At 45.6% G+C, this 19,788-nt stretch overlaps 1 protein-coding gene across 1 annotated transcript in view; it reads left to right on the forward strand.

The window, feature by feature from the left end:
* Positions 1-19,788, forward strand: part of LOC142766640 (microtubule-associated serine/threonine-protein kinase 3-like) — a 60,919-nt gene that overhangs the window by 17,362 nt on the left and 23,769 nt on the right. The gene's annotated exons all lie outside the window — the stretch shown is intronic.

The raw sequence follows: 19,788 nt of genomic DNA on the forward strand, positions 1-19,788 counted from the left end.
AGGAAGCGTCAAAGCAGTGATGAGGAAACTTGGGATAGGCAAAAGTCGGATGTATGCACTAAGGAACAAAGAGGGCAAAATAACTACCAATATGGATAGGATAGTTAAAATAGCGGAGGAGTTTTACAGAGATCTGTACAGTAGCCGAGACAACCACGACCTTAATACTATAAGAACTAGCAGTAACCCAGATGACACCCCACCAGTAATGATAGAAGAAGTCAGAAAAGCGTTGGAGAGCATGCAAAGAGGCAAAGCTGCTGGTGAGGATCAGGTAACATCAGATCTGCTGAAAGATGGAGGACAGATTGTGTTAGAAAAACTAGCCACCCTGTTTGCGAGGTGTCTCCTGACGGGAAGAGTACCAGAGTCTTGGAATTACAGGCCGATCAGCTTGCTCTCTGTAGTATACAAGCTATTTACAAAGGTAATTGCTAACAGAGTAAAGAAAACATTAGAATTCAATCAACCAAAGGAACAAGCAGGATTTCGAACAGGCTACTCAACAATTGACCACATTCATACTATCAATCAGGTAATAGAGAAATGCTCAGAGTATAACCAACCACTATACATAGCCTTCATAGATTACGAGAAGGCGTTTGATTCAGTAGAAATATCAGCCGTCATGCAGACACTGCGGAATCAGGGCGTAGATGAAGTATATATAAACATCCTGGAAGAAATCTACAGGGGATCAACTGCTACTATAGTGCTTTTTAAAGAAAGCAACAGAATACCAATCAAGAAGGGTGTAACGCAGGGGGACACAATCTCCCCAATGCTATTTACCGCGTGCTTACAGGAGGTTTTCAGAAGCCTAGAATGGGAACAGTTAGGGATAAGAGTTAATAGAGAATACCTTAGTAACCTGCGCTTCGCCGATGACATTGCATTGCTGAGTAACTCAGGAGACGAATTGCAACTCATGATTACGGAGTTAGACAAGGAGAGCAGAAAGGTGGGTCTTAAAATTAATCTGCAGAAAACGAAAGTAATGTACAACAACCTCGGAAAGGAGCAGCGCTTCGAGATAGGTAATAGTGCACTTGAAGTTGTAAAAGACTATGTCTACTCAGGGCAGGTAATAACCGCAGAGCCGAACCACGAGATTGAAGTAACTAGAAGAATAAGAATGGGGTGGAGAACATTCGGCAAGCACTCTCAAATTATGACTGGTAGATTGCCACTATCCCTCAAGAGGAAGGTATATAACAGCTGTAACTTGCCGGTACTTAGCTACGGAGCAGAAACCTGGAGACTTACAAAGAGGGTTCAGCTTAAATTGAGGACGACGCAGCGAGCAATGGAAAGAAAAATGGTAGGTGTAACCTTAAGAGACAAGAAGAGAGCAGAGTGGATTAGGGAACAAACGGGGGTTAAAGATATCATAGCTGAAATAAGGAAGAGCAAATGGACATAGGCCGGGCATGTAGCGTGTAGACAGGATAACCGCTGGTCATTAAGGGTAACTAACTGGATTCCCAGAGAAGGGAAGCGGGTTAGGGGGAGACAGAAGGTTAGGTAGGCAGATGAGATTAAGAAGTTTGTGGGTATAAATTGGCAGCAGCAAGCACTGGACCGGGTTAACTGGCGGAACATGGGAGAGGCCTTTGTCCTGCAGTTGACGTAGTCAGGCTGATGTTGATGATATATATATATATATATATATATATATATATATATATATATATATGTATATATATATATATATATATATATATATATATATATATATATATATATATATATATATATATATATATATATATATATATATATATATATATATATATAGTCAAGCGCATGTTTACTACACATAAAATTGCTCCTAAAAATGCTAGCCTTGCTTCGTAAAACATTCGAATATGTTGCTATCGCATTAATTGCTTTCGCCCTTTTGGCGAAACTGTGACTTTATTAACGGCGCCGTATTCGCAATTCTTCGGGTGTTGAACGGCCGGGCACTCATAAAGATGGCAAAACAACATTGCGGATAGTAATCTCAGGTTGATAGAAATCTTAAGGTTAGTTTCCTTCACGGGAAGTGCATGTGCGCCAGTGTGATGCCATGTCATGTGCAAAGCGCGCCAAAATATTTAAGGATGCCGGATATTGTGCATCCATGTTTGTGCTGCAACAAATCAAGAGTCGAAGTAGAACACAACAGGCGGATAGAGTCGTTGTCATTGCTTCACTTTTTGTTGAGCAGAATTGCTGGTTTTTGAAGGCAATGTCTTATTTGGCATTCTTTGCTTATATTCCTTAGGGAGGAACGATCCCGTATACGTAAGATGGTTTTTAATAGGGTGTCTCACTCAGTGGCGAATCTTTAAATACCATCTTTGCTTGCCTAGCACCAGCACTATTTAGCAGTTAAAAACCTAATGACTTGTGTTGTACTAATTGTGGGCTTTGTTGGGGAATGATGGCTAACTGTGGCTAAGTCACCGCTACTGTTGGCTTGAATGCTGAATATCCGCTATAACAATGCCAACATTTCCTTGTGCAGTAGTCGAGATGCTTAACAGATACAGAAAGACAGACAGTGACCTTTATTTAGGCCTTGAGGGGCGACTAGAAAAAGTCCTTTATGAGGAGAAACCGCCGTGGGCAGCTCCCCCGTCGGAAGGGGCAGACACTGGTGCAGGAAACAGGCGTTGCACGACGTGGCGCTCAGGCACCACCTGCTTAACCTATGATTCTTTTATGCATGGTGGTGGAGGTAGCAGTGTAGTTCAGCTACTTAAAAAAAGTAGATTAACTGGAAAATCACAGCCAGTGATCAACCTAATACTTTACGGACTAGCTGAGACAAAGGGCGAAAATTCTAAAACTTTGGAAATGACTGTTAACAAAGTCATTTTTCAGAGTATTCTTTAACTAGACAACGTTCCTATGAAACGAATTCATAGATTAGTCAAACCGACAACGAACAAAAACCGCCCTGTTATTGTAAGGCTTTTGAACTCGAGAGAAAAGTTCGTTATTTTAATAAATTGAAGAACACTAATATTTCGACCCGTGAAGATCTTTCTGGGAACATTCGAGACATCAGACGAAAACTGTGGGCAAGTGCGAAGACAAACGGGGTAAAATACGAGAAAGTTATTGTTACAAGCTGCCACTCTAGCGTCGCCAGCGCGAAGTCGGCGACGGGAATGACAGCAGGTTGGTTCGTTCCGTACGCAAGCAGAGACAGTGAAGAGGTCAGAGACGAGGGAAAACAAAACAAACTTTACTCTAGTGATATTGCAGCAACACGGGATCTAATACAACACTTCAATACAACTAACAAAATACATCGACACTTGATACAATTAAAGAAATATATAACAGAAACAATAAATCAGCTTACGAGAGAGAACTATTACAGACTACACAAACTAACAAGAATAGAACTACGGAGTAGAAAGTTCGAAGATATAAACAGGTGAAGGCATACGTGTGATGACCGGCAGCGTTGTGTCCCCAACGAACGGATGCGAGAAGTCGAAGAGAGTTCTGGCACGACTGCGATGTCGGCGGTGTTGCAACGCTGGTGGCTCCGGGAGGCTAGTGCTTGCAGGTGACTTCGAGCAGGTTGAGCTAACTCGAGGCGAAGTCCCGATGTCTACGTTGCAGACGTTAATATCGCGTCACAACTAGACGAACGGCTAAGTTTAGGTGGCCAGCCGATACAGAGCCACACTAAAAACTTCTAGAAGAGATGCTTGTTGATCTGTTTCTACACCATCTTGGTCAGCGACTAGTCTGCCTAGCAGGGCAAAATCCTGCGCTTAAATCCCCCTCGTGTCTCCTCGCTCTCTTCCTTGGGGACAAGAGATTTCAACCTGGGTCCAATCATGCGCGTTTAATTGAGGGGAAACTCCGCCCCAAAAATATTTTGACCCCACCCCTTTTTAATAGGGAGAGGGCCCGCAACTAGCGAGAGTGACAACCTGTCGGGTTGTTGTCATACGGCTTGGCCACCAGAGCGTTTCCCCCGCTTTTCTCCGTGGGAACGGTCAACCACTTAGCTCTCAGCCGGGCGTCTTGTAGTCTAATCCTTGTACGGGGTATACCGCGGCCTTCTACGACCTTGCAGACGTCGCCACGGTTACAAAAGGATTAACTGTCGGCGGCGACGTTCTAAGGAGAGCACCCCCATTTTGCACTTATCGGTTCCCTTTCATGTGCCGCCGTTTCTCATGGTCAGTCGGGGAGTACGGCGCCCGTTAATTGCCGTGACGCGGTGTCGCCGAAAATAGCCGTCCGTGACATTGCCCCCCACTTTCAGAATGTTATTCATAACATTTGCTCGCACGGAGGGGAATTTTTCCGACAACAAGGAACAAAACACCACCAACAAGGGAGGCATGAGGACTGTCCCTCTCATACACAACATAAATAGGCAGAGTGCATCAAAGTAACAACAAAAGAAAAAACAAACAAACAAATTGTTAGAGTACCAGCTTCAGTTACACGCAACAATATCAAGGCGCAATACAAACAAGAAGAGGAAATAGCCGTGTACGGCAGCCATCAATACAGAATACACTGCACGAATGTATACTACGAAATAAAACGGAACAGGTGCGCTCCTCAACTGTAGTGCAATCCTTCAATGTGCATTACAGCAAGTAAACAACCAATGCACCAAGCAAAAAGAAAATAACTCAAAATACACTTCTTGTACAATGAAATACGTGCATACAACAGAAAACAACCGACGGAAGGGAGAAAAAAAAAAAAAAACATGCTCATAGACCTCAAGTCTCAATGCGCGCAACGACAACTGTACCGGGTCACGCCAATCTTAATCAATTTACGAAATCATTCGGTTTATGCTAACATCTTCCTCCTTAAATGCCAATTCACGCCATATCCACATGACAGTGAAGGCATGCGACATAACACTAAACTTATGAACACTAGAAAAATAACACATTTTCTTGGTTTTTACCTTTATGCAAATTTTCGCACAATGATTGAATTACTTCGATGCTATTTTTCAGCCTTTGGTTCGGCGATTTCCCTTTTAAAAAAATTACACCGCATCACGTAACTTCCAAAATTTAAAAGACTTGAATACACATCTTGGCGTACAACTGAGTAACAATATTTAACACGCCTGTGCAAAAGTTACTAGAACTGACCGTTCCCCCTTTCTCAACTAGATTCTTTTGAATCGCACACGATGAGGTCGTGGTGCGGGCAGTTTTCGAGCACGCAAGAAGCTACAAAATGCACAAACTCCAAGCAGTGCACTGCCGTCATACCTCATTTTACACTTGGGCCTGTTCCCCTCAGGAATTTGAAAGTGACGCCAGTAGCTCGGAGGGAGCCTGTGCCATTTTTCTTTTGTGTTCTCCCCTATGCGGTATTTAGCCACTCTGCCCTTTCGACTCTGACCCTTCGGCAAAGGCCGCTTTCCCGAAGTTGTCGAACTCAACCGCACGCTGCGTTGGGGTGGCGTACCTCGTTTCCTCCCTCTACACCTGGCTCGCCGCTTGTGCTTCCCTGAACGCCACCATTGACGTTCCTTGAAACGGACTAATGGCCTACCCTCTCGTCTTTCTTGCGACTGAGTGGGGCCTGACCTAGGCTTGCGCAGCGCAGTGCGCTTCCGCTTCTTTCGTTTTCGGCGATGTTTGCTTGCCCCCTTTCTCTCGATGCCATCATCAAGTCGCGTCGGGAACTGAGAAGTCGGGAAGCTCGTTGGAGCTTGTGTTACATTTTGCCCCACGCTCAAACATTTTGAACTCGGTGTCACGACGGACTGCCGGGCCAAATTACCCTTGTTAATGCTGATGAAACCATTAACTGGGCCCTCTCCGATGGCATCGCTGCACTCCTGAAGCGTCGCGTTCTCGCTGTGTTTAGCCACTGTGCTAACCCTATCTGCATGTGACGATCTCGAGACGTCCTCTCGAGGCATGAGGATGGTTTCCAGCTTCTTACTGAGTCCATTAGGGCTGCTGGCACACACCTCATCCTCGCTAGGACCGTTTTTTGATACTGTCTCTACTTCGAGACCGGCCAAGGCCTCGTTCTCTACATCATTTATATGGATGTATTCGAGAATATGCGGGCCCTTTTCTAGCGCGATTTCTGGTTCTGGCGTTTCATGACGCGCTTCAATGTCCAACGCTTTCCGACGCGCCTTGCTTTCAGACTCTTGTCTGAGCTGCTCTTCTTTTGTCCAGACAGAAGTTCCGAACATCCGGAGCATATCTGCCTTAACTACCTCGTTGTTCGCGTTCTGCTGACTGAGTCGCGCAACAGCTTCATTTGCCTCGCAAGGCAGAACCGTGAGTAGCCCTTGACACCATGTGTCTCGCTGAAATGACAGTTTCTCGCCGGCATCGCCGTGCTCACTGCTGGATCGGCTCACCCTCCTACCCTCACTGAGGCGAATCTTTAATTGCAGTAACTGCACTTCCCGTTCTCCGGCTTCCCTTGCCGCTTCTCGTTCTTTCGCCCTTTCTTTGCGCTTTCTCTCCTTTTTTTTTTCCTCCCGGGCCAGTGCCCGCTCTTCTCTGGCTAACGCCTGTTCCTGCTGCTCCTTAACCCATTGTCTCAGTCCGGCGCCCTCGAGGCCTAACTGTTTACCTTGCGTGATCCACTTACCAAAATACATACACTGCATACTGCAACTGTCACTATAATGCCACTATAAAACCAGCGCAATCTTATGCAGGATGCAACCGCTTCAACTGTGCGGCTCTATCACAACGCTGTCCGCACGGTTCTCGTTCACCCCTCACTGTCTTACTCTTGTACGGAACGTCCTGTCTCGCGGACGCCAGTTTTGTTACAAGCTGCCACTCTAGCGTCGCCAGCGCGAAGTCGGCGACGGGAATGACAGCAGGTTGGTTCGTTCCGTACGCAAGCAGAGACAGTGAAGAGGTCAGAGACGTGGGAAAACAAAACAAACTTTACTCTAGTGATATTGCAGCAACACGGGATCTAATACAACACTTCAATACAACTAACAAAATACATCGACACTTGATACAATTAAAGAAATATATAACAGAAACAATAAATCAGCTTACGAGAGAGAACTATTACAGACTACACAAACTAACAAGAATAGAACTACGGAGTAGAAAGTTCGAAGATATAAACAGGTGAAGGCATACGTGTGATGACCGGCAGCGTTGTGTCCCCAACGATCGGATGCGAGAAGTCGAAGAGAGTTCTGGCACGACTGCGATGTCGGCGGTGTTGCAACGCTGGTGGCTCCGGGAGGCTAGTGCTTGCAGGTGACTTCGAGCAGGTTGAGCTAACTCGAGGCGAAGTCCCGATGTCTACGTTGCAGACGTTAATATCGCGTCACAACTAGACGAACGGCTAAGTTTAGATGGCCAGCCGATACAGAGCCACACTAAAAACTTCTAGAAGAGATGCTTGTTGATCTGTTTCTACACCATCTTGGTCAGTGACTAGTCTGCCTAGCAGGGCAAAATCCTGCGCTTAAATCCCCCTCGTGTCTCCTCGCTCTCTTCCTTGGGGACAAGAGATTTCAACCTGGGTCCAATCATGCGCGTTTAATTGAGGGGAAACTCCGCCCCAAAAATATTTTGACCCCACCCCTTTTTAATAGGGAGAGGGCCCGCAACTAGCGAGAGTGACAACCTGTCGGGTTGTTGTCATACGGCTAGGCCACCAGAGCGTTTCCCACGCTTTTCTCCGTGGGAACGGTCAACCGCTTAGCTCTCAGCCGGGCGTCTTGTAGTCTAATCCTTGTACGGGGTATACCGCGGCCTTCTACGACCTTGCAGACGTCGCCACGGTTACAAAAGGATTAACTGTCGGCGGCGACGTTCTAAGGAGAGCACCCCCATTTTGCACTTATCGGTTCCCTTTCATGTGCCGCCGTTCCTCATGGTCAGTCGGGGAGTACGGCGCCCGTTAATTGCCGTGACGCGGTGTTGCCGAAAATAGCCGTCCGTGACAGTTATCTTATCGTTTGACAAGTTGACGGGGTGACTTATGTCTGGGATGAGGAAAAAAAATGGTCGAGTACCCATTAAAAAAACGAGGCCGGAAGACAAAATTTCCCAGTAACAAGAAGTCACCCGCTAATGGAGACTTCGGTGGGAAAGACAACACAAGCAGCGCAAGAAGTTCCCCTTTCACAGATAAGGTCAGTAGTTTTGCTCTCGAGGGTTCACAACAAAGAAAGCAGTTGCGTTTCGCCAACATAAACACCCGCAGTGTTATCAATAAGGCAGATTCACTGGAATTTCAGTTGCTCATACACGACGCTCATGTTGTTATCATAACGGAGACTTGGTTGCATTGTCAGGTAACAGATGACCTAGTATTTCCACCACTTTATAAAGTTTTTCGTAGAGACAGAGCGCACAGGGGTGGACGTGTGGCTGTTCTTACTAGGGAGCCGTTAGAAGCAACTCTTATTGATGAAAAGGGTGACATAGACAACCTATGCATTCAGTTGTCCTGTTGGGGGCATTCGTCTGTATTATTCTCATGTTATAGACCACCAAATTCTAAACCCGATTATACGATAAAGTATAAAGAATACACGCCCCCTTTTCAGCACAAAAACTTTTTTTCTGGTAGGTCATTTCAATCTGCCTAGTATTAACTGGGGACGACTTCAGGCAGGCTTACGGAACGATGTTCGATGATATGCCAGAACACGATTTATTTCAAACAGTTGTTGAATCTACTCGTGTACAAGGTTCCTCGAGTACTATTCTTGAACTGCTATTTGTAAATCTGGACTTTTCGGAATACCTCGTCATGGTATCATTTAACCATATGGTGTAGTAGCGCAAATTTGACGGGGACGAAGAGGACAAGAAAACACGACACTCGCTAGTAGCGAGTGTCGTGTTTTCTTGTCCTCTTCGTCCCCGTCAAATTTGCGCTACTACACCATATGGTTAAATGATGTCTCACCAACTAGCCCAGCTCTCAACCCTACTCGTCATGGTAGATGGTCTCTCAGACCACAACCTTGTAACTGTCTCATTACCTATACTTGTGCCTGTTATCACTAAACGCACAATGAAACATTGCTTTAAAACTATTCTATAGTCGATGATGCAAGAATAATAGAATACATGGAAACGTGTCTTGGTGACTTCACTGATACTAAGGACGACGTATTTGCGCTCTGGGAAATGCTCCTGAAAATGTGTCGTCACTGCATAAATACTTTTGTGCTGAACAAAACAAAGAAAGTCAGCAAACAAATGCCGTGGATAACGCGTAAAGTATATCTGAAGCAGAAACTAAAAAGAAGAAAAGAAAAGGGTGCTTCGCCCCAGCTTATCAGTGCAATAAAAATCAAACTGTCAACTGCAGTCCGAAGTTCAAAGGATTACTACTTTAGGACGTTACTACCCGGCTTGATTAAAAACGCAGCAGAAATATTTTGGGGTTATTTAAGTGAAATTAAAAGACCTGTCAATGAAATAATGGCTGACGAAGCCAGTGCAAAATACGTGAATAAAATCACCGAACATATTAACGATTACTCCCACAGTGTTTTTTCTCAGTCGCATATAGGTAACTTGTTTCATTCTACTGTTTTTGAGGCGCACGAAATGGACTTCATTTTATACACTGGTATTGTCTCAATGCTCTTAAATCTGAATACAACGAAATCATGGGGCCCAGATGGTACCACAAATATGTTTCTTAAGCGCTATGCGGAAGTGATTGGTAGATTTTTATTTATACTGTTCAGGGCTTTTGTGTTGTCCTCTCAGGTGTGCCATTACTGGCAAACAGCTCGGGTGGTGCCAAATTTTAAAAAGGGCAATCGTTTATCTGTAGAAAACTATCGACCAATATCCCTGACTTTGTCTTGCTGCATACTAATCGAGCATATTATTACCAACCACATCACAAAACTTTCAGGAGAAATTTAGTACTAACGAATGGCCAGCATGGCTTCAGAAAAGGCTACTCCACTATAACACAACTGTTAAATGTAATTCATAGTTTTGCGAAAACATTTTGGATAATAATGGTCAAACTGACGCTATTTTTTTAGATTTCAGCAAAGCATTTGACAAAGTAATTCATCATAAACTTATTCAAAAACTCAGATTACAATCTTCCTAGCATAATAGTTTGTCGGATAGCAGCTTATCTTTCGGATCATCTGCAGTTTCTCTCGCCCCGCCATGGTGGTCTAGTGGCTAAGGTACTCGGCTGCTCACCCGCAGGTCGCGGGTGCGAATCCCGGCTGCGGCGGCTGCATTTTCCATGGAGGCGGAAATGTTGTAGGCCTGTGTGCTCAGATATGGGTGCACGTTAAAGAACTCCAGGTGGTCGAAATTTCCGGAGCCCTCCACTACGGCATCTCTCATAATCATATGGTGGTTTTGGGACGTTAAACCCCACATATCAATCATGCAGTCTTTCTCTATTCAAGGCGACAAACAACTCGAGCAGTATTCCAGTGACATCCGGTGTATCCAAAGGTAGCGTCCTGGGGCCATAGTTGTTTTTGGTTTACATCAATGACATCGTCACCACTGTCACACCTGGTCCTTAAATCAGATTTTTTGCCGACGATTGCGTTTTATTTCGGCAAAGAACAACAGTACCAGACCAAACCAACCTTGAGATAATCTTGCAAAACGTACCAGCGTGGCGGAACAGATCAGGCATGGCTGTAAACAAAGACAAATCAGTCTCTCTTCGTATAACAAGGAAGAAAAGCCCGTTAAATATACACCTACACACTAGCAGCTTCCCCGCTAAAGGCAGTTGAAAATTATATATATCTAGGCGTAATTTTCTCAAGCAATCTTTCGTGGAGTTTACATATCAGTAATTTTTGTTCTTCTGCTTTCTGTAAACCCTGTTTCTTAAAACACAAGCTTAAAAACTCACCTGCCAGCATTAAATTTCTAAGTTACGTTACTTTTCTTAGGCCGAATTCAGAGTATGCTTGCATTACAAGGGACTCCTACACTAAACACAACATTAAAATAAAAGAGGGAATCCAGAGAAAAGCTGTTCGCTTGATTTACGCTTCAAACGCACCGGTTCCAGCTAATGATAACAAATGGCATTCCCCTTTTTGGAACTCGTCGGCAGATGGTCCACTTAAATTTCCTACAATCACTAATTATTCGTGAATTACCTATACACTTTGTGTTATACGTAACACCTCTGTCCACAAGGCATCACGATCACATATATTGCATTAACCACTTATTTCGCATGAACAGACACTTACAAATATTCATTTTTTCCAAGGACGGTGTCGGAGTGGAATTCTAGGCATGTAGTGAACGAACTTTTTAAAACTACTACGCTACCCGCATTCAGTGTTGTGCTTTAAGTTCGTATAATATTCTGACCAATCTTGTTGAAGTTACGACACTGTGTTTATTTCTATGTACGTCGTATGTATGCCTTCCTGAGTTGCGAGGGAAAGTTCGCGCCTTCTTTGTTCTAACTGTATTATATTCTGGTATTGCATTTTCTTTTCGCGCGTAATAAGAGTGCCTTTCCTGCATGGGCCGAATGCTGGTCTGAAGTATGTTATAAAAAGTAAATAAACAAACAAATAAATAAACATTTACTAAAAACAGAGTTTGCCGGGGAAATTAGCTCCTAGTGTGTCAGCTTCCCTACAGTACTACGTGGAGTCCCTGCTTAGGCTGTGGGACATTCCCCTATTTGTAGTAGTAGTGGTATTTAGCCACGTCTAGTTGATGAGTTGCTCAATAGATGAAGTTGTGTGTATATGTCCTTGGGAACAATATAACTTGGGGGCGTTAGTGGTTTCCACAGCATATATCCACGAAGTGAATGAGGAGTGGGACGCAGCTTCCATCTGTCCGTGCGTCCGTACATTCGCCAATCCGTTCATTTACTCTTGCTTCTATCCGTCCGCCCGTTCGTGCGTCCGTCCGTCCGTGTGGCCATCCGTCCGTCTTTCTGTCTGTCCGTGTTTCCGTCGCTCCATCTGTACGTACGTCCATACGTCCGTCTGTCGATCCGTACGTCCGTTTATCTGTGCATCCATCCGTCCGTGCTTCTATCCGTCTGTCCGTGAATCTGTTCCTACGTCTGTCCGTCCGTGCTCCCATCCGCGCGTCCGGACAAACGGACAAGCAAGGACGGACGCATGGACGGATGGACTCACGGGTGGGTAGTTGCTTTGCCTCACTTATGATCATTCACCTTGTGGATATGCTGCCATTTTTTTCTTAACCGCATATCGGTAAGCTCGGGTTCCACTGCTGCTGTAAACTTGTACGCTATTTGCGTTTCTTTTAAGTGAAATAAGTTATTTTTGTGACATCCCGATTAAAGGCTTGTTACATATAGTGTCGGGAAATTCTTACAGACAGTATTACAATGTTGTTTCTCTCAGTAGCCGTAAATACTTTGATAATATGGAGGTTTCATACCATATGAGTGCTGTCCGTGTTCAGAACTTTAATATGCCTGGTGGCAAATTTGTGCTGTACAATATATTAACAATGCACGTGGCGGGTACAGGCTCTATAAACAGTCCTAAATTGGCCTGGAATGCCACGGGACGGCTTTAAGCTCTCCCATAGCAGAGTAACTAGTACTCTAAATCATTACCCCCTTTTTCTAAACACGCAGGTACCTCTTGTATTTTTGTCGCCACGGCCTGTTCAAGCGTGAGGCCCACGGGACGACGTTATGCTACCTTGTACTCTAAATCGTTAACAACTCGATCTAAACACACAGCTTCAACTTTTCGTTCGTTAGCACACGTTCGACTGCGTCGGAGTTATCGTTTTAAACCGCAGTCTTCTGTGCGATCATCATAACACCTTCGATGCATTCGGACGCGTGCTGGCGTTTGACTGCCCTTTTTTTTGCATTGTGCTTCATATTGGTGGGTGCCTATGTCCCGGCGGTGTCCGCAAAGTTAGCCACTTTTTAAAATGCGAATGCATTTCTTAGTCGGGGCATGTCAGGCGTCTGTCCGCGCGCCGGCAGGTGTTATCTCTCCGCTCTGACGCCCTCTCTCATAGCAACAGCTATGGAGTGAGTGGAGAGGAGGAGTGTTCTCGGGCTTGTGAGGGCGCTCCCGCGTTGTGAGGGCGCTCACTACGCGAGAACACAAAGAAGTGCTTTACGCACCACAATAGACAAGGATGAATCAAGTGGCGCAATGGCTCTATTTTCACAACAAGAGTGTGAAAGGGCTGAGAAGAGGGTTCCTAGTAATACACCAACAGGGCCAGATGGCATTCCAATCATACTGATAAACACATTAGGTCCGAAGTCTAAGCACGCTTTGAGAGAGGCCGTGAGCAAAATAATAATCCATGGTGAAGTCCCCGATGGATGGAAACTTAGCACAATGAGCATGATATATAAAGGAAAGGGGGACAAAGCTGACATAAACAACTACCGTCCTATAACAGTGACATCAGTGGTCTACAGGCTGGTGATGCAGATTATAAAGGAAAAACTGCAGGCATGGATAGAGGATGAGGGGGTGCTGGGGGAACTGCAGAATGGGTTTCGGAAACACAGGAGGTAGGAAGACAATCTGTTCTCACTGACACAGTGCATCGAAATAGCAGAAAAGGAACACAGGCCTCTGTGGCTAGCATTTTTGGATATCAAGGGAGCGTACGATAGCGTGGTTCAAGGGAACTGGTGGGGAATACTGGACACACTAGGTGTGGAAGATGGAGTCACTAATCTTTTAAAGGATATCTATAAAGGTAACAAGGCAGTTATAAAGTGGGAAAAATAGGTATCAAAGCCTGCAGAGGTAAAACGGGGGCTTAGGCAGGGGTGTCCTCTGTCAACCTTGTTATTCATAATGTATCTAGAAGGATTAGAGGTCAAATTAGAGGGAAGTGGACTGGGCTTCAACCTCTCTTTCGTCAAAGAAGGAAAACTCATTGAACAGACACTACCACCATTGATGTACGCAGATCATATAGTGCTAATGGCTGGCAACAAGGAAGATTTGCAGAGATTGATGGACATCTGCGGTAATGAGGGAGATCGGTTAGATTTCAGATTCAGTAAGGAAAAATCATCAGTCATGATTTTTAACGATAACGAAGGTAGTGAGCTTAGAATACAGAAGGTCACGCTAGAAATAACAGATAAATACAAATATCTGGGCGTATGGATAAACAATGGAACCGAGTACCTAAGGGAACACGAAATATACGTAACGACTAAAGGTAACAGGAATGCAGCGGTGATGAAAAACAGGGCACTGTGGAATTACTATAGGTAAGATGTGAGAGGAATATGGAAAGGGGTCATGGTTCTGGTTCTGACGTTCGGCAATGTGGTCTTGTGCATGAGATGAGAAGTTCAAGCAAGATTAGAAATTAAGCAACGTGGAATAGGTAGGCTTGCTTTAGAAGCTCACGGTAATACACCAAATCAGGGAGTACAAAGTGATATGGGATGGACATCATATGAGAGCAGGGAACCTAGCAGCAAGATAAAATTTGAGAAGCGATCGAGAAATGGGGAAGGAGCGTTGGGCTAGGAAGGTTTTCAGCTACTTGTACATGAAGAATGTCGATACAAAATGGAGGAAGCGAACCAGAAAATTTACGGGTAAATACTTAGAAAACAGCAGGGGGCCAAACCAAAAAGAACTTTCCTTCACCTTCTTAAGAAGAAGGTGAAGGAAACAGAGACTGACATGGGGAGAATCGCCATGATTAAGAAGTCCGCAGTAGAGATCTTTTAAGCCCCGCCGTGGTGGTCTAGTGGCTAAGGTACTCGGCTGCTGACCCGCAGGTCGCGGGTTCGAATCCCGGCTGCGGCGGCTGCATTTCCGATGGAGGCGGAAATGTTGTAGGCCCGTGTGCTCAGATTTGGGTGCACGTTAAAGAACCCCAGGTGGTCAAAATTTCCGGAGTCCTCCACTACGGCGTCTCTCATAATCATATGGTGGTTTTGGGACGTTAAACCCCACATATCAATCAGAGATCTTTTAAGCAGAAAATTGCCAAGGAAAGGATCTATGATAATATTCGGGGCAGTTTTCTACTGTTTGAGGCCAGGACAGAAGTATTGCGAACCAAGAAATATCGGGCCAAATACGAAGGGGTAGAGACGGTATGCTGTGCATGCGGAGAAGAGAAAAATGCCGAACACTTGATAATGTTCTGGAAAGGGCTTCACCCTATAGTTCAGGATGATGGCACAGAGTTTTTCAAAGCTTTGGGGTTTAGGGGCAGGGAGGGCAAAATAGACTTTAGGCGGGTAGAATTAACTAGAAGGAGGTTATCTGATTGGTGGCCAAAGTCAAGGCACGAGTGAAAATAAACCCTTCACTGCAAAGTACGAGTCCTCAACCTCACTATTTAACGGAAAAAATGAATAAATCTAGTTTTTGGTGTTCTAAGTATTACGGCTTGGTGGCTTTAGCCACCGCCCGTTCTAAAGGGTATAGACATATCAATTCATTCAATCCATCCATCTCGGCGGAGCTTGCGCATGTGTGGACAACTATAGGAGGTGTTGGTGTGGAAATAGTGCAGGAAAGGGCAGGTGCAGTTCTTCGCCCTTCATTCTCTCGCCGTTTGCTCTCTCTCTCCTTGTTGTGCTCCTTCTTCCGTCTGCTCGCTCGTTACGTATGTATAAATAGAGTAAAGCGCATGCCTCACTCTTGACTGTTCGCTGGCTGATGAATGGGTAAATAAATTGTTATGGTACAATCTCTCGTCTTGTAATTAATCTGCGCCATTGAATAAACTATGTCATGTAGATATCGGCGCAAGAAATGCATTCGAATTTTCTTACGATTCTATTCGGGGAGGTAGGGGCAATTTTCTTTTCGCTTCCTTGACACTTACCTTTTAAATTCTCGACATTTGGCACTATTATGAGATTTGAACTGCGTCTTAGACTTCCACGTGACGTCCGAGGTCCAGGTCGTGACCAGTCTGACTGTAACGCCAAAGAACTTGAGCGTCTTTTGCAACAGTTCTCCCTGACGGATGTATATAACCATCCGTATGGGGGAAGGTATGTTTATACCTGGCGCCGCCATCGAGCAGTCGGCTCGATCGAGCATATGTATTCCCGGCCTCATGGCCTTCGTACGAACTGTCGAGGTGCTGTCGCTACCTCCTACGTCCGTGTTAATAAGTGACCACCACCCGGTTGCGCTGACCCTACGCCTGCCTGCAAGGATGTCGATGGTTCAGAGGCCATGGCCTCTGAAATTGTCGCGTCCTTCATGACTCTCAGACGGCCAATTGCGTGTTTGTGCGGAGCAATGGAGGCATCACTTATTGCCGCAGATCTCAATGACTGGGATTATCTTAAAGAACAATGTCATCACCATTGTAGTGCATCGGGTAAGGCACTTCGCGCTCGAGTCACACAAGACGCTTCTGCTTTAGTGCGAGAAATCTGCATCGCCCGCCGAGACCCTTGCTCCTCGCTGGTCATGCGTGCCTGGCAAGTAGAACTAGGGGACAGGTACCAGCGTGTCATGCGCGCCTCTTCACTCCCAGTGGCAGCTTGGCGCTGTAGACGCGCGCCATGTGCGCACCCTGAGGTCTTCCGGTATGCACACCGGGCGCTCATATTTCCTTGTGGCTCAACTGCACACACTCCCTGTGGCTCCTGCTGCTACTGGTTCGCGTGACTTCCAGGCTTTTTCGCGCGAACTTATGACCCAGTCAGCTACTGGCGTCAGTTCTGCCGCAGGGGTTCTGGGCACCCCCTTCTACAAAAGTTACCCCGTTACTGCAACGCAGAATTTGATATTCTTTTATCGCCGCTATCCGACTCCGAAATTAAAGACGCTTTAGATGCAATGAAAAAGGGTTCAGCCCCTTGTCTAATGGCCTCCCCGCTGAGTTCTTCATGATGTCTTGGCCCATTATTGGCCGACTTCTGTAGCGTGTCTTTCTCTCCCGCATTCTTTCAGTAGAGCCCGTATCACACTGACACCCAAGAGAGACACCCAATCCACGTGACCCGAAGATTGGCACCCATCACAATTCTGAATGTTGAATATAAACTGCTTGCTAACATTCTGGTATGCCGCATTAGTCCGTGTTTTCCATCACTCGTAGCTACTCACCCAGTCTGCTCCACTCCGGGTCTTGACGTTCATTGTCACATTTGGCTCTAACGTGCCATAATACAGTATACTACTGGCCCAGGGGTTACTGGTTTCCTTAGATCAGGAAAAGTCTTTTGACTTCATTGAACATGGCTATTTATTCAACGGCTTACAAGCATTCGGTTCTCCTGACAAGTTCATCCGCCTTATTCAGGCTATATATGCTAACTGCGAGAGTAATCTCTTTCTAGAGGCGCCCATTCCAGGTATATAGAGGACTCCGTCAAGGTTGCCCTCTCTCCCCCATCCTATTCATCCTAGCCTTAGAACGATTTTTAAGGGCTATCGAACGAGATCCACCAATTCCTGGCTTACCCCTCCCTGGTTGCTGTGAAGTTAAAGAAAGTGCCTATGCGGATGATATTAATCTGTGCATACACAACGAACAGTCATAGCAGCACGTCCTGAATGCCTTTTACAGTTACGGTGTTATTTCTGGCGCTCGTTTGAACTTGTCGAAAAGTCAGTATTGTTTCATTGGAAACCTTGTTGGACGTCTTAACATCGCGTTACCTTTGCAGTGGTCACCTACCATGGAGATACTAGGTGTCACTTAAAATTCTTTCGGTGTACAGGAAAATATCTGGGCATCTGTTATACAAGCTATAGGACAAATATTGATGTGGCTAAGCACTTTGATTTCCCCCCTTTTTTCCCCTTTTGAGCTGGTAGATGTGGCACTTGGTCGAGCTCCTCAAATTTTTGTACTTGTGCCACACTGTCAAACCTACCCTCCCCCTGCGCGTATCGCAGAAAGTTCAGTTTAATCCACTCGATTTTTTTCTGGTGGTACAAAATCATTATCGCGCCCCATGTTAGCGCAACCGCGCAACTGAGAAGGCTTCGCGTTCCCCGACGTGGCCGTCACGGCTTCTACCTAGTCCTATCATACTTTATTACAAGCTTTAAATAACGATGTTAAACCTGTGCGGACACTCGCACATTACCACCTGGGTCCATCTCTACGTGTCTTAGTGCTCGATAGTCCTATCAACTTTGGTTCGTAGTCCCACCATTTACCGGCGGTGCATCGTACCCTGCTGGCCCTCCATAACCGTCTACAGACTACATGTCCTGGAATCAATGTAGCTGGAGCGAAAGTGGTGGACACATTGGCCGCCCTTGTGGAGTTTTTGGTACCCCGTCACCGCCATGCCGTCAAGAGTCATCCGCGGAAGCACATGATCACAGAGGCGTTGTCAGGTCATGTTCGTTTCTTTTCTTTTTTAAGGACGTTAGTCTTTCTTGGGAACCTTCGACGCAAAATTTTTGATTTGTCTGTCTGTCTGTTTGTCTATCTATCTATCTATCTATCTATCTATCTATCTATCTATCTATATATCTATCTATCTATCTATCTATCTATCTATCTATCTATCTATCTATCTATCTATCTATCTATCTATCTATCTATCTATCTATCTATCTATCTATCTATCTATCTATCTATCTATCTATCTATCTATCTATCTATCTATCTATCTATCTATCTATCTATCTATCTATCTGTCTGTCTGTCTGTCTGTCTGTCTGTCTGTCTGTCTGTCTGTCTGTCTGTCTGTCTGTCTGTCTGTCTGTATGTATGTCTGTCTGTCTGTATGTATGTCTGTGTGTACATTTGACTGTTTGTTCACTCTTAACGGCATCGGGTACTTGAAGCGGCCGACCCCATCCGCAGCGCCCACCAATGTTGCTCAATATTGAGCGTTCATGCTTGTGCAATCGTCAATTAAAAATCAATTATTGCGCATGTCTGGGGCACCGTAACAACACGCATGTATTCTGCATGTGCGTCTTTTACTAGAAAATGCATACATAAGTAGTTTTAGGGACCGTAGCGCTTATCACGCTGCGCTGACCATGCAACGCTTGCACGGAACGGGGAGCGTTTCCAACGCTTTGCTAAGACGAGATGGTGGTGGCACCTACCGTCGCCTTGCGTTCTACACCTTATCACCTCTGAGATGGGTGCGCACACCCGTCTCAGAGCCACGCGCTTTGTTTTCTAAGAAAGCTGCCAGATGGCGCTCATGTCTCTTGTGTGACGGGTCGTGATGCGCACGTTCGCCTCCGCTGCACGCTCGAGGCACTCTAACGCCGCGCCTCCCACCGGTTTTCCCTCGCAGAACATCAAATAAATGTCTTGTTCACTCTCTCCACATGCAAAACTATTGTCTTTCGGCGACATTTGCAGAAACATGCACATACGGGGCCCATTCTTTTTGGAAGATCATGACGGGGCTTGCTCTCCATCGCGATCGGCTACAACGATGACAGGTGGTACGCGTGTCCAGTTGCCCTAACTGCGTAATGGTTGAGACCAGGTTAGCGACAATCGGCATGTGGCGATCGAATGGGTGGTCACCCGCATTTTTTTGCATGTGGTTTATGTTCGTTGTCGTGGACAGCTTGTTCGGGAGTTCGTGTCCGGTGGCTGGTTCCCCCGAGGGTGTTTCGCGGCACTCTAAGCATATAGTTACCGGCCTGTTCAGCCTTTGGCGTAAGCGCTGCAAAGCCGTCGCTGGGAATGGCTGTCGACGTGCCTTATGGCGAATATTGGGACGCATAAGACGTAAGATGCTCGCGTTATTCTCTGATGAGCTCATCTTCTTGGGAGAGGGCGAGTTTCAGCGCTATTGGTCATGACCTTTTTTTTTTAAGTGTGAATACACTTTATAAGCGACCCCAAACCATCC

The sequence above is a fragment of the Rhipicephalus microplus genome, chromosome 1, assembly GCF_043290135.1.
Source record: "Rhipicephalus microplus isolate Deutch F79 chromosome 1, USDA_Rmic, whole genome shotgun sequence".
Classification (NCBI taxonomy): domain Eukaryota; kingdom Metazoa; phylum Arthropoda; class Arachnida; order Ixodida; family Ixodidae; genus Rhipicephalus; species Rhipicephalus microplus.